At 38.5% G+C, this 22954-nt stretch overlaps 1 long non-coding RNA gene across 13 annotated transcripts in view; it reads left to right on the top strand.

The window, feature by feature from the left end:
- LOC102138880 (uncharacterized) overlaps nucleotides 1-22954 on the top strand; it is a 205519-nt gene that overhangs the window by 136223 nt on the left and 46342 nt on the right. For 7 of the 13 annotated variants that reach the window (XR_012421415.1, XR_010580052.2, XR_012421411.1 and 4 more), the window contains one exon: nucleotides 8280-8348. The exons of 5 other annotated variants lie outside the window; for them this stretch is intronic. This is a non-coding gene — a long non-coding RNA (uncharacterized lncRNA). Of the gene's footprint in view, nucleotides 1-8279; nucleotides 8349-16867; nucleotides 21733-22954 lie in introns of those variants that run through there. One more of the 13 variants, XR_010580060.1, reaches the window with a different exon arrangement.

The following is a 22954-nucleotide window of genomic DNA, read 5'->3' as shown; positions in this document are numbered from 1 at the left end:
TGAAATAACCAGCTAGCATCATAATGACAGCACGAAATTCACACATAACAATATTAACCTTAAATATAAATGGCTAAATGCCCCAATTAAAAGACACTGACTGGCAAATTCGATAAAGAGTCAAGACCCATTGGTGTGCTGTATTCAGGAGACCCATCTCACGTGCAAAGACACACATAGGCTCAAAATAAAGGGATGGAGGAAGAACTACCAAGCAAATGGAAAGCAAAAAAAGTGGGGGTTGCAATCCTGGTCTCTGATAAAACAGACTTTAAACCAACAAAGATCCAAAGAGACAAAGAAGGCCATTACATGATGGGCAATGGATCAATTCAACAAGAAGAGCTAACTATCCTAAATATATATGCACCCTATCCAGGAGCACCCAGATTCATAAAGCAAGTTCTTAGAGACCTACAAAGAGACTTAAGAGTCCTACGCAATAATAATGGGAGACTTTTACACCCCACTGTCAATATTAGACAGATCAATGAGACAGAAAATTAACAAGGATATCTAGGACTTGAACTCAGCTCTGGAGCAAGCAGACCTAATAGACATCTACAGAACTCTCCACCCCAAATCAACAGAATGTACATTCTTCTCAGCACCACATCACACTTATTCCAAAATTGACCACATTAGTTGGAAGTAAAGCACTCCTCAGCAAATGTAAAAGAACAGAAATTGCAACAAACTGTCTCTCAGACCACAGTGCAATCAAATTAGAACTCAGAATTAAGAATCTCTCTCAAAACTGCACAACTACATGGAAACTGAACAACTTGCTCCTGAACAATTACTGGGTAAATAACGAAATGAAGGCAGAAATAAAGATGCTCTTTGAAACCAATGAGAACAAAGACACAATGTACCAGAATCTCTGGGACACATTTAAAGCAGTGTGTAGGGGGGAAATGATAGCACTAAATGCCCACAAGAGAATGCATGAGACATCTAAAATCGACATCCTAACATCACAATTAAAAGAACTAGAGAAGCAAGAGCAAACACATTCAAAAGCTAGCAGAAGACAAGCAATAACTAAGATCAAGCAGAACTGAAGGAGATAGAGACACAAAAAACCCATAAAAATATCAGTGAATCCAGGAGCTGGTTTTTTGAAAGATCAACAAAATAGATAGACTGCTAGCAAGACTAATAAAGAAGAAAAGAGAGAAGAATCAAATAGACGCAATAAAAAATGATAAAAGGGATATCACCACCATTCCAACAGAAATACAAACTACCATCAGAGAATACTATAAACACCTCTATGCAAATAAACTAGAAAATCTAGAAGAAATGGATAAATTCCTGGACACATACACACTCCCAAGACTAAACCAGGAAGAAGTTGAATCCCTGAATAGAACAATAACAGGTTCTGAAATTGAGGCAATAATTCATAGCCTACCAACCAAAAAAAACTCCAGGACCAGACGGATTCACAGCTGAATACTACCAGAGGTACAAAGAGGAGCTAGTACCATTCCTTCTGAAACTATTTCAATCAAGAGAAAAAGAGGGAATCCTCCCTAACTCATTTTATGAGGCCAGCATCATCCTGATACAAAAGCCTGGCAGAGACACAACAAAAAAAGGAATTTTAGGCAAATATCCTGATGAACTTTGACACGAAAATCCTGAATAAAATACTGGCAAACTGAATCAAGCAGCACATCAAAAAGCTTATCTACCATTATCAAATTGGCTTCATCCCTGGAATGCAAGGCTGGCTCAAAACATGCAAATCAAAAAACGTCATCCATCACATAAACAGAACCAATGACAGAAACCACATAATTATCTCAATAGATGCAGAAAAGGCCTTCAACAAAATTCAATGGCCTTTTGTGCTAAAAACTCTCAATAAACTAGATATCAATGGAACATATCTCAAGGTAATAAGAGCTATTTATGACAAACCCACAGCCAATATCATACTGAATGGGCAAAAACTAGAAGCATTCCCTTTGAAAACTGTCACAAAACAAGGCTGCCCTCTCTCACCACTCCTATTCAACACAGTGTTGGAAGTTCTGGCCAGGGCAATCAGGCAGGAGAAAGAAATAAAGTGTATTCAATTAGGAGAAGAGGAAGTCAAATTGTCTGTGTTTGCAGATGACATGATTGTATATTTAGAAAACCCATCATTTCAGCCCAAAATCACCTTAAGCTGATAAGCAACTTCAGCAAAGTCTCAGGATACAAAATTAATGTGCAAAAATCACAAGCATCCCTATATACCAATAACAGACAACAGAGAGCCAAATCATGAGTGAACTCATTGCTTCTAAGAGAATAAAATACCTAGGAATACAACTTACAAGGGATGTGAAAGACCTCTTCAAGGAGAACTACAAACCACTGCTCAAGGAAATAAGAGAGGACACAAACAAATGGAAAACATTCCATGCTCATGGATAGGAAGAATCAGTATCATGAAAATGGCCTTACTGCCCAAAGTAATTTATAGATTCAATGATATCCCTGTCAAGCTACCAATGAATTTCCTCACAGAATTGGGAAAAAAAACTACTTTAAACTTCATATGGAACCAAAAAAGAGCCTGCATAGCCAAGACAATCCTGGGCAAGAAGAACAAAGCTGTAGGCATCATGCTACCTGACTTAAACTATACTACAAGGCTATAGTAACCAAAACAGCATGGTACTGGTACCAAAACAGATATAGATGAATGTAACAGAACGGAGGCCTCAGAAATAACACCACACATCTACCATCATCTGATCTTTAACAAACCTGACACACACAAGCAATGGGGAAAAGATTCCCTATTTAGTAAATGGTGTTGGGAAAACTGGCTAGCCATATGCAGAAAATTGAAACTGGACTCCTTCCTTACACCTTATACAAAAATCAACTCAAGATGGATCAAAGACTTAAATATAAGACCTAGGATCATAAAAATCCTAGAAGAAAACCTGGGCAATACCATTCAGGACATAGGCATGCGCAAAGACTTCAGGTCTAAAACACCAAAAGCAATGGCAACAAAAGGCAAAATTGACAAATGGGATTTAATGAAACTAAAGAACTTCTGTGCAGCAAAAGAAACTATCATCAGAGTGAACAGACAACCTAGAGAATGGGAGAAAATTTTTGCAAGCCATCCATCTGACAAAGGTCTAATATTAAGAATCTACAAAGAACTTAAACAAATGTACAAGAAAAAAGCAAACAGTGCCATCAAAAAATGGGCAAAGGATATGAACAGACACTCCTCAAAAGAAGACATTTATGCAGCCAACAGACATGTGAAAAAATGCTCATCATCACTGGTCATTACAGAAATGCAAATTAAAACCACAATGAGATACCATCTCACACCAGTTAGAATGGCAATCATTAAAAAGTCAGGAAACAACAGATGCTGGAGAGGTTGTGGAAATATAGGAATGCTTTTACACTGTTGGTGGGAGTGTAAATTAGTTCAACCATTGTGGAAGACAGTGTGGTGATTCCTCGAGGATCTAGAACTAGAAATACCATTTGACCCAGCAATCCCATTACTGGGCATATAACCAAAGGATTATAAATCATTCTACAATAAAGACACATGCCCATGTATGTTTATTGTGGCACTATTCACAATAGCAAAGACTTGGAACCAACCCAAATATCCATCAGTGGTAGACTGGATTAAGAAAATGTGGCACATATACACCATGGAATACTATGCAGTCATAAAAAGGATGAGTTCATGTCCTTTGCAAGGACATGGCTGAAACTGGAAACCATCACTCTCAGCAAACTATTACAAGATCAGAAAACCAAACACCGCATGTTCTCACTCATTAAGTGGGAGTTGAACAATGAGAACACATGGACACAGCGAGGGGAATATCACACACTGGGGCCTGTGGGAGGTGTGGATCTAGGGGAGGGATAACATTAGGAGAAATATCTAATGTAGGTTACAGGTTGATGGGTGCAGCAAACCACCATGGCATGTGTATACCTATGTAACAAAACTGCATATTCTGCACATGAAACCTAGAACTTAAAGTATAATAATAATAACAAAGAAAAGATAATGCTAAGGTTTGTGTGGAACCAAAAAAGACTCAGAATAGCCAAAGCCAACCTGAGCAAAAAGAACAAAACTGGAAGAATCACATTACCTAACTTCAAATTATACAACAGAACTATAGCAACCCAAACAACATGATACTGGCATAGAAACAGGCACACAGACCAGTGAAACAGCATAAAGAACCCAGAAATAAATTTACACATCTACAGTGAACTCATTTTTGACAAAGGTGCCAAGAACATACAATGGTGAAAGCACAGTGTTTTTAATAAATATTGCTGGGAAAACTGGATATCCATATGCAGAAGAATGAAACTAGATCCCTATCACTCACTGTATACAAAGTCAAATCAAAATGGATTAAATACTTAAATCTAAAGCCTCAAACAATGAAACTACTAAAAGAAAATATTGGAGAAACTCTCTAAGACATTGGTCTGGGCGAAGGCTTTTTGAGTAATACCCTTAAAGCACAGGCAACCAAAACAAAAATGGACAAATGAGATCACACCAAATTAAATAGTTTCTGCACAGTAATGGAAGCAATCAGCAAAGTGAAGAGAAAATCCACAGAATGGGAGAAAACGTTTTCAAACTATCCCTCTGGCAAGGGATTAATAACCAAAATATGTAAGAAGCCCAACTCTATAGGAAAAAAAAAATCTAATAATCCAATTTAAAAATGGGCAAAAGATCTGAATAGATACTTCTCAAAAGACATGCAAATGGGAAAAGTGTTTATGAAAAGGTCCTCAACATCACTGATCATCAGAGAAATGCAAATCAAAACTACAATGAGATATCATCTCACCCCAATTAAAATGGCTTTTATCCAAAGACAAGCAATGACAAATGCTGGTGATGATGTGGAGAAAAGGGAACCCTCATATACAGTTGGTGAGAATGAAAATTAGTGTAGCCACTATGGAGAACAGTATGAAAGTTCCTCAAAAAAACAAAGATAGAACTACCATGTGATCCAGCAATTCCACTATTGGATAATTATCCAAAAGAAGTGAAATCAAAAAAGACATCTACACTCCCATGTTTACTGCAGCACTATTCACAATAGCCAAGATTTGGAAGTAACCTAGGTGTTCATCAACAGATGAACAGATAAAGAAAATGTGGTACAGATACACAATGGAGTACTATTCAGCCATATAAAAGAATGAGATCCTGTCATTTGCAACAACATGGGTGGAACTGGAGGGCATTGTGTTAAATGAAATAAACCAGGCACAGAAAGACAAATATCACATGTTCTTATTCATTTGTAGGATCTAAAAATTAAAACAATTAAACTCATGTAGATAGACAGTAGAATGATGGTTACCAGAGGCTGGGAAGGGTAATGGGGTATGGGGAGCATGGAGATGGTTAAGAAGTAGAAAAATATAGTTAGCCAGAATAAATAAGATCTAGTATTTGATAGCACAACAGGATGACTACAGTCAACAATAGCATACATCTTAAAACAACTAAAAGAGTATAATTAGAATGTTTGTAACACAAGAAATGATAGTTTGCTGAGAATCTTCACAAGGACAAAAAACCAAACACCGCATGTTCTCACTCATAGGTGGCAACTGAACAATGAGATCACTTGAACACAGGAAGGGGACCATCACACACCGGGTCCTATTGTGGGGAGAGGGGGGAGGGATAGCATTAAGAGATATACCTAATGTAAATGATGAGTTAATGGGTGCAGCACACCAACATGGCACATGTATACATGTGTAACAAAGCTGCACGTTGTGCACATGTACCCTAGAACTTAAAGTATAAAAAAAAAAAAAGAAATGATAAATGCTGGAGGTGATGGATACCTCATTTACCCTGATGTGACTTTTATGTACTGCAAGCCTGTATCAAAACATTTCATGTACTCCATAAATGTATACACCTACTGTATACCTATATGTTTTTTAATTATTATTAAAAAATAAAAGAAAATGAAAGACAAGCCACAAACTGGGAAAAAGAAAAAAACTTACGAGGCACAATATATGTGAAAAAAGAACTCATATTCACAAATATAAAATACTGTTTACAAATAAACAAGATAAAGACAGATACTCAATTACAAATGAACAAAAGACTTAAACAAAAATAAATGTTTGTAAAGCCGATAAGAACACAAAAAGGTGCTTAACATGATTGTCATGGAAATGCAGATTAAAGGCACAAAGCAACACTGCTTTGAAATTACTTAGAATGCATAAAATTTTTAAAGTTTAACAATATAAGGCAAGGATGTGGAACACCTGGACCCCTCACATATTGTTGATGGAATGTAAAATTCTATAAAAACTTCAAAAAAACTGTTTCCAGTCTCTTATAAAGTTAAACATACACCTACCCTATGTCTCAATAATTCCAGTCCTAGGTAAGAAACGAAAGTATATATCCACAAAAGAACTTGTATAATAATGTTGCTAAAGGTTTGATCATATTAGCCAAAAACTGGAGACAACCCACGTATCTGTCAACAGAATAACATATAAACAAATTGTGTTATATCCATTCATTGGAATAGTCCTCAGCAATTAAAAAAAAATCAACAAAATAAAAAGGTCCCAAAAAACATGTCAAACAAGAAAAGCCAGACACAAAATAATCATGGTGTTTGATTCCATGTAAATGAAATTTGAGAAGAGTAAAATAGATCTGTGGTGATATAAATCAGAAAATAATTGCCTCTAATAGATTATAATGGAGCATGATGAAATTTCTGTTGCAGTTGGAATGTTCTCAAGTATTTTTATTTGCAGGATTTTAGAAAGTGTTTAGAACAGATATGGGGGGAAAGAAACCCCACAAGTTTACCAAGGTTAAATTTAGTATTTTTTAAGATGAGATATATAGCAGTTTCCTCACACAGTTGTAATCTTCAAGGTCATCACACATCTGCCAAATTTAGTATTGTAAAAATCAGGAATGACTTTTTCCTAAAGAGTTAACAACTTAGTAGAAAGGATTCAAGGTTTTATTTATTTTGAAGACTACTGTTAAAGAGTGTCCCTTTACTGTTTTCCCTTTGTTTTGCTTTTATTTATCTCAGGATGCAAAGTGCTTGTTTTTGTTTTCTGGTTTTTTTTTCACTGTGTTATGTGAATATGTTTAGTCATTTGGTAATAGGACAAGGTATCGCCTTTGCTTTCTCAAAATAAAAGACTCGATTCCAACACCAGAGAGTCTTAGGAACATCAAGGTTATTGTTGTCATTGTATTTTGCTGTTATACCATATGCCTTACTCTTAATAAGTAAAAGTCCTTCCTATGGTCGCTAGGAGATCAGGAAGGAATATAATAAATATTATTTTAATTGTATTAGTCTTCTCACAGGCTTCCTTTTGCGGTTTTCTGCCAGAAGCAATAAGTACTGTTGCCCCTGAAGAAGCATTTGGAGATGTGTAGGAGCATTTTTTTGTTGTCATAGTGACAGAGTAGCACTACTGGTATTTTATAGTTGGAGACCAGAGATACTACATATCCTGTAATGTATGGGATGGTCCTGAATAATGAAGGATTGTACCAACCAAATGCCAGTAGCACTCTGCCTGAATCCATCAGGATAGCCATAACAAAATACCATAGACTGGGTGGCATAAAAAATGGTCATTTATTTTCTCACAGTTCTGGAGCCTTAAAGTCCAAGGTCAAGGTTCTGGCATAATTCAGTTTCAGGGGAGGACTCTTTTCCTGGCTTGCTAATGGCATCCTTCTCACTATGTCTTCATGTGGTAGACAGAGAGATAGATCTCTAGTGTCTCTTATTGTAAAGACATTAATCCTATCAGATTGGCGCCCCAGTCTTTTGACCACATTTAACCTTGTTCTAAAATATTGTCACATTGAGGGTTAGGGCTTCAATATATGAGTGTTGGGGGGAACACAGTTCAGGCCATAGGACATCCCTATTGAGAACAGTAGAGGTTAGTCTGTTCCAGTTTAGGATTATACTAAAAGATTAAAACTAACATTAGTCAACTGATATGGTTTGGCTCGGTATCCCCACCCAAATCTCATCTAAATTGTAATCCCCATAATCTGCATGTGTCCAGAGAGGGACTTGGCAGGAGGTGATTGTGTCATGGGGGTGGTTTCTCTCATGCTGTTCTCATGATGGTGAGTCAGTTCTCGTGAGATCTGATGCTTTTATGTGTTCGATAGTTCCTTCTTCACACTCACGCTCTCTCTTGCCTACTGCCAGGTAAGATGTGCCTGCTTCCCTTCTGCCATGATTGTTAGTTTCCTGAGGCCTCCCCAGCCATGTGGAACTGTGAGTCAATTAAACCTCTTTTCTTTACAAATTACCCAGCATCAGGCAGTTCTTTATAGCAGTGTGAGAACAGACTAATACATTGACCATTGTGGAAAGAAGTTTGGCAATTTCTCCAAGAACTCAAAGCAGAATTATCATTTGACCTAGGAATCCCATTATTGGGTATATACCCAAAGGAAAAAAATTGCTCTGCCATAAAGACACATATGCATGTATAGCATACATGTATAGCAACACTATTCACAATAGCAAATACATGGAATTAACCTAATTGCCCATTATGGTAAACTGGATAAAGAAAATGTGGTACATACACACCATGGAATACTATGAAGCCATAAAAAAGAACAAGGTCATGTCCTTTGCAACAACGTAGATGGAGCTGGAGCCTATTACCCAAGTGAACTAACACAGGAACAGAAAACCAAATACCGCATGTTCTCACTTATAAGTGGAAGCTTAACACTGAGTACACATGGACACAAAGGACAGGCACTGTGGCCTCCTTGAGAGTGGAGGGAAGGAGGAAAGTTAGTATCGAACAACTACCTATTGGGGCCAGGCATGGTGGCTCAAACCTGTAATCTTGGCACTTTGGGAGGCTGAGGCGGGTGGATGTCTTGAGGTCAGGAGTTCGAGACCAGCCTGGTCAACATGGTGAAACTTTGTCTCTACTAAAAATACAAAAATTAGCTGGGTGTGGTGGCACACACCTGTAGTCCCAGCTACTTGGGAGGCTGAGGTGGGAGGTTGGCTTAAGCCTGGGAGGCAGAGATTGCAGTGAGCTGAGATCATGCCACTGCACTCCAGCCTGAGTGACAGAGTGAGACCCTGTCTCAAAAACAAACAAACAACAACAACAACAAACTGTCAGGTGCTATGCTTATTTCCTGGGTGGCGAAATAATCTGTATACTTAATCCGCATGACAGGCAATTTACCTACATAATAAACCTGCACATGTACTCCTGAACCTAAAAGTTTAAAAAAAAATAGCAAAAGCTAATATTACTTCCTTAGGAAAAATGAAAATAATGCCTTTATGATAAATCTAAACTTCTGATCATGGCATTCAAGACCTTTTAAATCCCATCACCAGACTATTTTTCCAGGATTACTTCTAACTAGTTCCCCAAATTACTCACTATTTCCCTAACTCCATTCTCACTTTCAGAACCTTTTGCCTTCACCCATGTTATTCCCTCACCCTGGAATGCGCTTCTCTTTTCAGTCTGCCTAAGAAGGCATACTTTCCAGGACCTCCTCTTTGCAATTTTTTTTCTCACCATCATCACATTATCAGAATCAATTCATTTCTTCCTTGGATTGTGTTGAAATTACTTACAGCCTGTCTACTCTGACAGTTTCATCTCCACATCTCTAGCATCTAACAGTCCAAGGTATACGCTCAACAAATATTTCTTGAATTGCATTAAAATTTAATTAATGTCCGTTGTGACGTAATTTATTTTTATTTTTTATTTTTGTGTTTTGAAGACAAAATCTCACCCTGTCCCCCATGCTGAAGTGCAGTGGCACAACCATGGCTCACTGTAGCCTCAATCACTCAGGCTCAAGGGGTACTCCCATCTCAGCCTCCTGAGTGCCTGGGACTACAGGTGCATGCCACCATGTCCAGCTAATTTTTTAAAAATTTGTAATTGTTTTGTAGAGATGGGGTCTCAGTATGTTGCCCAGGTTGGGGCTTCCTGTTATAGAAAATTATGATTTAACACCAACATCACCCCATTTCCTCCTTCCCTATTATCCTGATATTATTATATCAAAACTTTCATAAAGTAATTGTTCATTGTTTACTTTATAATAACTATATATGTTTAGTAATGGATAATTACATTTTATTTCTTGTTTTTTATTTTATCGTTTTTACTATAAAATATTGTCTGTAATTCATAGTTGGTTCTTGTCTTTGACAAGCATATCATGTTCCTCAAACCTCCCTATCACCAACATTTCAACAATGTTGGTAAAATCTCTCTAATACAAAATTTGACTTCTAAATCTACAATGATCATTTTGCTGGAGGATGAAGTTTTTAACATCCCATATATCTGTATGTGAAACAAATAGGCTAAATGTATTGCTTCCTAAGTAATGGAGAACTACTCTTATAAATCTCTCTCTCTGCACAGAGCAAGACTTGCTTTCATAAAGGGTTTTAAGAACAGGGAGCTGAGCGGTTGGCAGATTTTCTGAAGCAAGAGTGTTTAGGGATTGGCTGACTTTCAGCTGTGAGGTTTAGGGATGAGCTGACTTTCAGAAGCAGTTCCTGGAGTGATACCATAGTTGATTGGCTGACCTTCAAGAGCATGACACTATCAACAATTGATTAGGATGGGGTTACTACTTGTTCTGTGGTTAGTTGTTTACCACTTTGGACTAAGGCAAAGGGCAGTCTTTTGACCCACCTTTTCAAATTAGGAGGCAACACCTTTTCAGTTAGGGCATACATCAGAATCAGCTAGAGTGTCCTTTAAAACATGGACTGCTGGGCATCACCCCAAACTTTATTATTCAGTAGGTCTTGAGTTTCACCTAAGAATGTTCATACTAACCAGTTTCCCACTGGAAACAATACAAGTGCTGCTGGTGTGGGAACCACACTTTGAGAACCTCTGAGTTAGAGAGTGGAAATGTCACAAGGGTAAATGGTAATAGAGTTGCCCAGGCTTAAAGAGCCCTTTGGTGGTGGTAATCTACAACATGAACTGGGCTATAGTTGGATAGAAGAATGCAAACAGGCTTTACACAAGGACAAAGGCTAAACATGGAATTTTTTTCAGGGGCTCATGGATGGCAGGGCTTCAGAACTATTGGTGTGGAATAACTGCCAGAAAGCCGTAAAAAATTTTGCTCACCTCCTTCTGAAAAATGCATGCATGCCTTCCATTTCTAAATTGTCAGCTAGACAAAAGAGGTCACTTTACCTTATGTTTTTCCTTTTTGTAAACATATAATACATAAATGAAATAGGATTTTAACCTCTCCTTCCTTATCAATGTTGCATACATAAATTTTACCATCGCTAATTAGCACATCCATTCAAGGTGGTACATCCTTTATACATCTGAGCAAGCAATTTAATGCCTTAAGAAAAGGAAAATCCCCGGGGGAGAAAATGTGCAGCATCAGTTCCTAACACATGAAAGATGCATGTTGAAAAATCAAGGTCCGTGCCCAAATGTGCAATATATTTTTTGTCTTAAATCCATTCCAGCACAAGAAATATGGTTTCAACTAGATTAAAGATTTTTCTTCTCTTAAGAAATGTGATAGTTGCCAACTAGTGATGGAGTTTCCAGAATTCTTCTCCCAGTGCTTAACAGATGAATTTATTGGATGAGAAAGTAAGAGCAAATCTGAGCTTTCTGGAAGAATGCCCAAACTCAGCAACAGTGATATCAATAAGTGTCACGTGGAGGCATGTATAAAATATAGGAAAAGAGGGAAGTAAACACAAAACTACTGAAAAGGCAGCAAAATCGAGCATATCTAACCTTGATGGAGCATTGGAGTCAGGGTGTGAGCCTTACCAATCCATCAGCATTGCTCAGTGGCTCATCGGGCTAACCATAAGGAATGAGGGTGTCCTCACTGAAGTAATGAATGCTCAGGAACACAGCATGGCAGCCCTCCAGTTCTCCACAAAGATTATGACAGCTCTAGCCCTCCCCAGTATAGATCTTCCCTATAAAGTGTTACAGACTACCCATTTTTGGAAGCACCAATCACTTCCAAGAGAAGTTCCCCAAAAGTCCAAGACTGTACATATCTTCATTTTGAAATGATAGCATCTTTCTTAATGGTGGGGGAATGGGGGAATGCAAGGAATTGAGCCCAGAAATTCATTCTTCTCCATGTTTGTCATTCCAAGCCACTGATAGTTGGTGGCTCTTCCAAAGTAAGTTCTCTATGCTAATTTCTGCCTGTCTAATAGAGCGAATCACTTATCAAGGGTGCAGATTTTCAGCCAGAATAGTATTCATTTTAACAGTATTTTATTTTCAGGTTTTTTTTTTTTTTTTTCATAAGGAGTGAGAAAACACTATCTAGGTAGGATGTATTCTTTTAAGTTTTGCTAATGAGTCCCATGGACAATTCCAGAAGGCTCATGATGGCACCGAATTTCTGTGCACATACAATTTATGTACTTTCTTCTCACTGAGGGATATGATAGACCAGTGTGACTTTGTTGATTCAACATGCATGCCTGTGCATCCACCCTGTGCTGGACACTGTCCCTGCACTGAGCCTCCTATATGGATTGAGTCTTCAGTCACCTATGAGTGTGTTCTCCTGCTTTCCTACTGGCTTCTTAAACTTGACACTACACAATTTGAATTCCATTCCTTTGGTTCAGAACCAACAGGGGCTTTGTTCCTTGTGAAAAATACAAACCATCTTGAACAAGTAACACAGTCTTTTACTCTTTTCTGCTATTTAACTCAGGAATGTGAATGCTTTCCAAGAAATAGACTTTGAATGGGGAGGATAGAAAGCCCAAGATCGAAAGGGTGGGGAGAAAAGCAGGCAGCATCAACCATGGGAACACTTAAGCTTTATTTCACTTCTCTCCTACTCAGGACCTCAGCTCCATTTTCTGTGCATTTTCCAAATGTCTAGTTTTGCTTCTCAAAATGTGGTCCCTTAGCAAATGCTATCAAAATCACCTGGGAGCACTGGTCTAGACACACAGGATGCAAAATATAACAGACAAGTTGAAAATCTCCATGGGATTAACTCTCACCACTACCACCCCATAAAACATAGCACCTTATTGGTACCTACGTTAAATATTTGTAGTCAAATGCCTATGTGCCAGTCACTGTGCCAGGTACAGTGTAACAAAACACACGTGTAACTTCCTCAGAGTTTACATTTTAGTTATGGAAACAAGTCATTTTGATATTTTGTAATGAGTACAATAAAAAATAAGAATATGCCTCTATAGCAGGACATAGTTGGGGCACCCAACCTAGTTGAAGGAGGGCTGTGAGAGAAGGCAAGTAAGAATGAGGCAGGAGGAAGAAGTTTAAGGTTGAAAGTGGGAATATTATTTGCAGCAGAGGCAACAATGCATATGAAGTTCTGGAGTGAGAGCAGGCCATGCCTCAACCCATGTGGAATGTAGCTACTGTAGGCACAGAGAAACGTTTAGAACCTGATGACCACAATAGACGCACTTTTCAAAAAATATGCTTACCTTATAATTTTGAGGTCTCCAAGGAGAAACTGAAAGCTATTTTCTTAGGTTGGAGGGAAGACTGTTACCTTTCTGTTCTCTAACCCACACTACTTTCCAGTCTACTTGAGCATCTAAAATGTCTTTCGCTTTTCTAATGGAAGCTAATCTGTATTTCCAGAAAACCGTAATAGAAACCCAGCTGACCTCTGCCAGCCTGGCCCCAATCATGGACTGCACCTTCCTCCTACATTTCCTCTTCTTTCTGGCAATGAGTATCTTCCCAAAGATGAAGCAGAACCTTATTAGGTAAAAGTAATCTATAAAACAAAATTTCTCCTGGTATTTGTCAGAGTCCAGTTAGGAGACAGCAATCTCACCATTTATTTCAAAAGAGGAAATTTAACATTAATTAAATATTCAATATTAAATCTGTAGAAGCCATTGGTAATGGAGAGGAGATGACCACATTCACTAGCCAAAGCATCTGGACCCCAGCTCCCACCCAAACAAGTCACCCCACTCTGCTCATGGTTTGAGCTAAAGGGAATCTTATTATTATTATTATTATTAGCAGTAGTAGTAGTAGTAATAGTATTTGAAGACAGAGTCTCTCACTCTGTCGCCCAGGCTGGAGTGCAGTGGTGCAGTCTCCGCTCACTGCAACCTCCGCCTCCCAGGTTCTAGTGATTCTCATGTCTCAGCCTCCCGAGAGTAGCTGGGATACAGGCATGCACTACCATGCCTGGCTAATTTTTTGCAATTTTTAGTGGAGACAGGGTTTTGCCATGTTGGCCAGGCTGGTCTCGAACTCCTGACCTCAAGTGATTTGCCTGCCTTGGCCTCCCAAAGTTCTGGGATTGCAAGCGTCAGCCACCATATCCAGTCTAAAAGGAATCTTAGAGGTTTCATTGAATGGTTTAATTTTAAATTTGAGAAAATCGAAGTTGCAAAACATAAAATGATTTTTTGCCCAAGGCACTAGGTTAGCTAGTGAGATGTTTAAGTAAGCCAGGTAGACACAAACTAAGGGAGAGTCCATGGCAGGCAGGAGGAGATTCATGGGATGCTGGGAGAGAAAAGAGTAGGACCAGGGAGAGAATAGCTTAAAGAATAGAGTAGGACTGTATTTGAGCAGTGATGAAAGAACTCCATTTTCTTCAACAGCCATACCATGCCTCTTCTTAATTCTTCTTGAGTTGTAGAATTACAACTCAATTCACTAAATAACAATCTTTCTTTTTTAATTATTATTATTATACTTTAAGTTCTAGGGTACATGTGTATAATGTGCAGGTTTGTTACATATGTATACATGGGCCATGTTGGTGTGCTGCATCCATTAACTAGTTATTTACATTAGGTATTTCTCCTAATGCTATCCCTCCCCTCTTCCGACACCCCACGACAGGCCCCGATGTGTGATGTTCCCCACCTTGTGTCCAAGTGATCTCATTGTTCAATTCCCACCTATGAGTGAGAACATGAGTTGTTTGGTTTTCTGTCCTTGCGATAGTATGCTCAGAATGATGGTTTCCAGCTTCATCCATGTCCCTACAAAGGACATGAACTCATCCTTTTTTATGGCTGCATAGTACTCCATGGTGTATATGTGCCACATTTTCTTAATCCAGTCTATCATTGAAGGACATTTGGGTTGGTTCCAAGTCTTTGCTATTGTGAACAGTGCTGCAATAAACATACGTGTGCATGTGTCTTTATAGCAGCATGATTTATAATCCTTTGGGTATATACCCAGTAATGGGATGGCTGGGTCAAATGGTGTTTCTAGTTCTAGATCCTTTTGGAATCACAACACTGTCTTCCACAATGGTTGAACTAGTTTACAGTCCCACCAACAGTGTAAAAGTGTTCCTGTTTCTCCACATCCTCTCCAGCACCTGTTTTTCCTGACTTTTTAATGATTGCCATTCTAACTGGTGTTAGATGGTATCTCATTGTGGTTTTGATTTGCATTTCTCTGATGGCCAGTGATGATCAGCATTTTTTCATGTGTCTGTTGGCTGCATAAATGTCTTCTTTTGAGACGTGTTTGTTCATATTCTTTGCTCACTTTTTGATGGAGTTGTTTGATTTTTTTCTTGTAAATTTGTTTAAGTTCTTTGTAGACTCTGGATGTTAGTCCTTTGTCAGATGGGTAGATTGTAAAATTTTTCTCTCATTCTGTAGGTTGCCTGTTCACTCTGATGGTAGTTTCTTTTGCTGTGCAGAAGCTCTTTAGTTTGATTAGATCCCATTGTCTGTTTTGGCTTTTGTTGCCATTGCTTTTGGTGTTTTAGTCATGAAGTCTTTGCCCAAGCCTATGTCCTGAATGGTATTGCCTAGGTTTTCTTCTAGGGTTTTTATGGTTTTAGCTCTAACATTTAAGTCTTTAATCCATCTTGAAACAATTTTTGTATAAGGTATAAGGAAGGGATCCAGTTTCAGCTTTCTACATACGGCTAGCCAGTTTTCCCAGCACCATTCAATGTATATTGAACCAGTAATACTGACGGAGAATCCACTATGTTCAATAGCACCTAACACAAAGCAACAGAGACAGGCTGACCTCCTCTATCGGGAATGAGATAGGGTCATCGTGGCGGCTCCTCCGGTATCTAGAGATGTAGTCTCACCTTGGGCAAGTCATCTTGCCTCCCTGTGCCTGTTTTCCCATCTATAGACTGTAGCTAACTCTGTGAGCCCCATCCCTCTCATGAAATTGCTGCTAGAATTGCATTGAGAATGATACGGCTTTTAACTCTTCTATCTCTTAGGACTGATGTGAGAAAAAAATGAGTTCTGAAAATATAGATAATTGTTGTTTTATATACATTTAATTTAATAGTCAGGAAATAAAAGGAAATAGCATGGTCTTATTGGAGTTTGAGATGGTAATCACTCCCCCTCTTTTCTCTGAGCCCCAAACTAGCTAATAGATACAGGGGTTTTAAAAAAATCTGTATAGTGCTACCAAAACTATATTGAAGAACCTTGGACTTGAGGCCAATATAGGCATCCTAATACTTTTTCTTCATTTGCCTCCGCCACACACACACAAGGACATCAGACATGTAGAGGTGATACTCACTCCACTTGCTGCATAGAGGACCTGGGCTGCCTCATTCCTTTTGAGTGCAGAGACAAAGCAAATGATGCAACAAGTACATGCAGCCTTTGATGCATTGACCGTCTGCCCCAACAGCAGACCACTGCATGCCTGACCCTCACCATCACACCAAACAGATAAATCCCACTCTTTTTGTGTGGAAAGTGGTCAGAAAAAGGAAAAGCTCTTTTTCTTCTTACCTCAGACAGATTGGAGTTTCTATTTTGTTGGCCAAGAAGAATAAGAAGTGAGAGAGAGAAGATCTCCCTCACAGGTGCCCACCCTACAAGGATGTCTTGCCAGTGACTCTAGTCACAAGAAGGATATGGCTGCAGGCTGTCAGGGTGCTGCTTTTAACTGTGCCCACTGTGGCTGCCTGGACAAGACACCAGAATGAACAGTGAAGCAGAGGCAATGGAGGTAATGTTGGTGCCAGCCTGAGCCTGGGCTGCCCAAGAAAAGTTAGGGTGTGAAAGTCAAGAGGGAAAAGACCAGTTGATGGAACCGTGGATGTCTAGAGACTCCGTCATTTCCTATGCGGTTAACTCGAAGTTAGGGTTTGGAAATAAAGTCTTTTTAAAAAAACTTTTGATAGATAAAGAAGGCAGATCTTCACAATATTGAGGAGGAAGCAGCTGCATATTTTGGCAACCATTTAGAGGAAAAGAGTGAATACATGAAATATTGCTGCAAGAATATAAAGGAGGAATCTAAATAGACAGCCAAGAAAAAAAGTGAAGAGTAGAGAACAGTAAATTTAGGAGATCTCCATATGACGTGGTTTCTCAAAGATGGTGTATAAAAAAATAACAGCCAGGGAGTGAGGAGAGAGAGAGAGAAGCAAAAGGCTTGGAACAGTGAGCACCAAATCGAGGAAAAACTTTCCTGAGACACTTAAAAGATAATCAGAGAAACAGACTAAAGACTCAGAAAGGGCAGTTTGTCTGGAGCTAGAAATGGAAAGAATCACAAGCAGACGCCTCCTACTATGTCAGACTCTTAATGGACCGAGAAATCTGCTGCGCTAATAGCTCTGAACCAATTGCTTTGCATGAGATTCTGGGCTGGTCCAAATGACTTTGCCAAACTTCAATTTCCCATTTTAAACACAGAACAAATAATAATTTCAAAGTGTGTGTAGCATTAGAGCTATCAAGTTGACTCATTGGAAAGAAGCCAAGGAGTTTTTATCCTCAAGAGTTTTCTGACGTGATTCAGAGAAAGGCTTGATTGGCCACTTCTGTAACATGCCTTTCCCTCTTTGCCCGTCTCACCTTCAGAGTGTGCTTTGCCTCATCTCCTTGCTCATTCCTTTGGAGAACACTGAGCCACCACTTCACTATCTTCCCTGTTTGGCATATCCACCGACAGACCCGACATGGCCACAGAGGATTAACGGTTGATACAAATTTAAGAGTTCCTGTGACTTTAGATGACGCTCTGTTCTTAAGCTAACTACTTATCTTGCTTGGATAAAAGGTGTGCTATTTTTGGCTAATCAAATGGTAGATTTTGCTGAAAGCAACCCTAAAAACTGTCATTGGGATCTGAAATTAAAATAAAGTCAAAGCCCAGCTGATAAAAGCAGCAGTCGTCAAACGGTGTTATTAACTCTGAACTATCACTGAATAAGGGATCATTTAGTCAAGATTTAAATATCTGAATTTCTAAATGATACCATTTGGAATAGATCCTTTTCTGCTAGTCAGCCAGGTGAAGGAATAAAGAGAAAGTTGATGAAAACATTCTTGACTATCTGTTGGAAGGAATGGAAGGAAACTAAAATTAAGTGGGACTATTTTAAAGACCATAAACTTTGCTAACTGATTTTATACTTTAATCTCATTATGACATCAATATCACTGTCTGCATTTTAAAGGCACAAAAACCTATACTGAGGTTAAGTCACTCATTCACATTCACACAACTGTTAAGTGAAAAACCCAGAACACCCCAAACTGAAAGCTTTAACACAAAGATACAGTACAAAGCAAGCATGCCCACTTTTACCACTTCTATTCAATAATACTAAAAGTACTAGCAAAAGCAATTAGACAAGAGAAAGAAGTAATAGACATCTAGAACAAAAAGGAAGAAGTAAAATTACCTCTATTTGCAGATATGATCCTACATTTAAAAACCCCAAAGATTCTACGCACACACAAGAAAAACTGGTAGAACTAATAAATGTATTCAGTAAAGTTGCAGGATACGAAGTCAACATATAAAAATTAATAGCATTTTATATACCAATGAAAACGTAACTAAAATAGAAATTAAGAAAGCAATCCTGCCGGGCGCGGTGGCTCAAGCCTGTAATCCCAGCACTTTGGGAGGCCGAGACGGGCGGATCACGAGGTCAGGAGATCGAGACCATCCTGGCTAAAACGGTGAAACCCCGTCTCTACTAAAAAATACAAAAAACTAGCCGGGCGAGGCGGCAGGCGCCTGTAGTTCCAGCTACTCGGGAGGCTGAGTCAGGAGATTGGCGTAAACCCGGGAGGCGGAGCTTGCAGTGAGCTGAGATCTGGCCACTGCACTCCAGCCTGGGCGACAGAGCGAGACTCCGTCTCAAAACAAAAAACAAAAAAAAAAAGAAAGCAATCCTATTTATGATAGCATCAAAAAAATGCTTAGGAATAAATTTAACCGCGGAATTAAAAGCTTTGTACACTGAAAACTGTAAAACATTGATGAAAGAAATTGAAGGAAAGAAGAATAATGGAAAGATTTCCTATGCTCATGGATCAGAAGAAATAATATTGTTAAAATGTTCATACTGCCCAAAGCAATATTATATAGATTCAACTCAATCCCTATGAAAATCCCAATAGCATTCTTTGTGGAATAGAGAAAATAATCCTGAAATTTGTATGGAAACATAAAGGACCCTGAATAGTCAAAACAATTCTGAGAAAGGAAAACAAAGTTGGAGGTATCACATTTCCTGATTTAAAGTGATATTACAAAGTGATAGTAATTAAAACAGTATAGTAGTGCAATAAAAACAGACACATAGAACAGTGGAACAGAATACAGAGCCCAGAAATAAATCAACTAATTTTTGATAAGGGTACCAAGAAGGCACAATGGGGAAAGAATAGTCTCTTTAAGAAATGGTACTAGGAACACTCGATTTTCACAAGTAAAAAAATGAAACTGGGCTCTAAAACCATGTACAAAAATCACTTCAACGTAGAGAAAAGACCTAAATATAAGACTGGAAACCTTAAAACTCCTAGAAGAGAACATGGGGGAAAGCTCCTGGGCATTGGCTTTGGCAGTGTTTTTTTTAGGTACCACATGAAAAGCTCAGTTCACAAGAGCAAAAATAAATGGGAATCTATCAAAATAAAAATCTTCTGCATAGCAAAGGAAACAATGATCAAAATGAAGAAATGGCCCATGGACTGAGAAAAAATATTTGCAAAACATATGTCTGATAAGCTGTTAATAATCAAATTTATAAAGAACACATACAACAAATAATCTTATTTTTTAAATGGGCAAAAAACCTGAATAGACATTTCTCCAAAGAAATAAACACTGCCCACAGGTATATGAGAGGGTGTTCAACATCATTAATCATCAGGAAAATGCAGATAGAAGCCACTATGAGATACCACCTCACACTCATTAGGATGGCAATTACCAAAAAGGCAAGAGACAACGAATGTTAGTGAGGGTATGGTGAAAAAGGAACTCGTCCTCTGTTGGTAAAACTGTAGATTGGTAGAGCCATTATGAAAAATAGTATGTGATTTCTAAACAAATTGACAATAAAACTATCATGTGACCCAGTAATCCTTCTTCTGGGCACATTCAAAGGAAATGAAACTAACATCTCATAAAGATATTTGCACTCTCATGATCATTGCAGTATTATTCACAGTAGCCGAGATATGGAAACATCCTATTTGTCTGTCAACTGATGAATGGATAAAGAAACTGTGACTGATACACACAAATGCACGCGCGCACACACACACACACACGGAAATATTATTGAGCCCTAAAAAAACCCAAGATCTTACCATTTGGCGCAATGTGGATAAACCTGAAGGACATTATGTTAAGTGAAATCAGCCACACCAAAAAAAGGAAAACATTGCACCATCTCACTTATATGTGGAATCCTAAAACAAAAACAAATATACAGAAGTAGAGAACAATACAGTGATTGCAGGTGAGAAGGAAATGGGGAGATTGTAGGTCAGAGGATGCAAAGTAGCAGATATGTAGGATGGCTAAGTCTGGAGAGCTAATGTACAACATGAGGACTATAGGTAATAAAATGGTGCTGTATTTGGGATTCATGCAAAATGAGTTGATTTTAGCCAAAAAAAAAAAAAGATAATAACTACATGAGATGATGAATACATTGATTTGCTTCACTGTTGTAACCTTATTTTACTGTCTATATGTATCCCATAACATTGTGTTGTTTACCTTAAAGAAGCACAATAAAATTATTGAATAAACAAATAATATGGATATATATCAATTAAAACTGACTAAAACATATTCAGTTAGCAGTGACCTTCGTTTTAAGTATCGCTGTTGCTCACATGCTTCTCCCTAAGAAGTAATAATCATTGGGCCAGGCTTGGTGGTTCAAAGTAATAATAATGATAATGACAATAATATCTCTTGACGTTTATTGAATGATACTTGATGTAGACATCCTACCAACCATATTACCTGGATGTTTGATTTTTGTTTTCATTTCTACCCTGTAATGCTGGCTTTTTTGATACCTCTATTTAACATTTAAAGATACTGAATGAAACTTAGATCTAATAACTTGAACATAGTCACATAGCTAGTAAGTGGTTGAGTGGGGTTCTACCATGGAAGATCAGATTGTGGTCTTTAACCTTAGCATCTATTAACAAAGATATGCTTTTATAATATTATCAACCAACACTTATTACAGGGGCAAGTGATTTGAAGTATATTTCCTGTGGTAAAAATATTCTCAACATGGCTGATTTTTAGCTATCAATGTGAAATCACAGGCTTACAGTACACCTGAACATTTAACAATCAGTGCTTGTGATCCTGTACTGACCAGCTCTATACAACATCAGACATGTACTTTGATGTATTAGGGGAATTTGCTTAATGATTCAATATGTTAGAAAGGCTGAAATGCTCACCTAATATGTCTCAGAGTCACGGGGTTGGAGTTGGGTAACATTGGTGTGAACTAATGTGGTTAGTTTTGGAGTAAAACCAGTACTTGAACTCAGGGTCTTAAACAATGAGAGACACTTTAGGGAGGTAGAAGGGCATTCCAGGTGCAGAGTCATGAGCAAATAGGGGATGTTTGGAAGACAGTGAGATTAGTCTGGCCCAGAGTAGCTTGGGACGAAGAGCCTAGGAAGGAGCTCATATGACGGAGGACCCATCTCATTTAAGGTCTTAAACGGGTTGTGGGACAGGAGGTGAGATCTTCAGCTTCCTTGGGTTGGTCTGTAGAGGAGGCAGTGGTACCCATCCAGCGGGCAGTACCTCTGGGCACTGGCATTTTATGTTTTTCTGTGGATCACTCTGGGTGTTCAGATTGGTAACTTCACTTTCAATTAAAATTCTCATTCCAATGGAGTTGTTTTGTATGCAGATATGAATGATATATATTTGAAATTAACTTGAATCAAATTTTTTCTTTTTTGAGATGGAGTGGCGCGATCTCAGCTCACTGCAAGCTCCGCCTCCTGGGTTCACATCATTCTCCTGCCTCAGCCTCCTAAGTAGCTGGGACTTGGCATCCGCCACCACACCTGGCTAATTTTTCTTATTTTTAGTAGAGATGGGGTTTCACCATGTTAGTGAGGATGGTCTCGATCTCCCGACCTCGTGATCCGCCCACCTCCCAAAGTGCTGGGATTACAGGCGTGAGCCACCACGCCCAGCCAAATCAAAAATTTTTAAGAGACTTTCAGTGCCGCAAATTTGAAATAAAATAAACAAACTAGTTTCACGTCATTTTTCAAATGTTAGTCCTTGGTAATCTGAGGACTAAACAAAAATGCTCAAAAACAAAACAATTTGTGTTATTTCATGTTCTTGTCTGGAATTCTGTTGCATACTCAGAGATGAAAACCCCCAAAGGTGGAACCTAAGCTCAGCAGCCTTAGAAGTACTTTGCAAGAAACAGGGGATTTCAAACATCACTTGAGATGTTCCTTCCCAGAGAAAAAGGACCCCCTCATAACAGTGGGTCATGCTGCTCTAAGTCGCCCTTGTGGGGTGAAGCTGCCCCTCTGATATGCAATTCCAGCCCAATTCA

This window comes from Macaca fascicularis, chromosome 12, assembly GCF_037993035.2.
Source record: "Macaca fascicularis isolate 582-1 chromosome 12, T2T-MFA8v1.1".
In the NCBI taxonomy this organism is placed as follows: Eukaryota; Metazoa; Chordata; class Mammalia; order Primates; family Cercopithecidae; genus Macaca; species Macaca fascicularis.
Note: the sequence above shows the minus strand (reverse complement) of the source record. Positions and strands in the feature narration are given on the sequence as shown.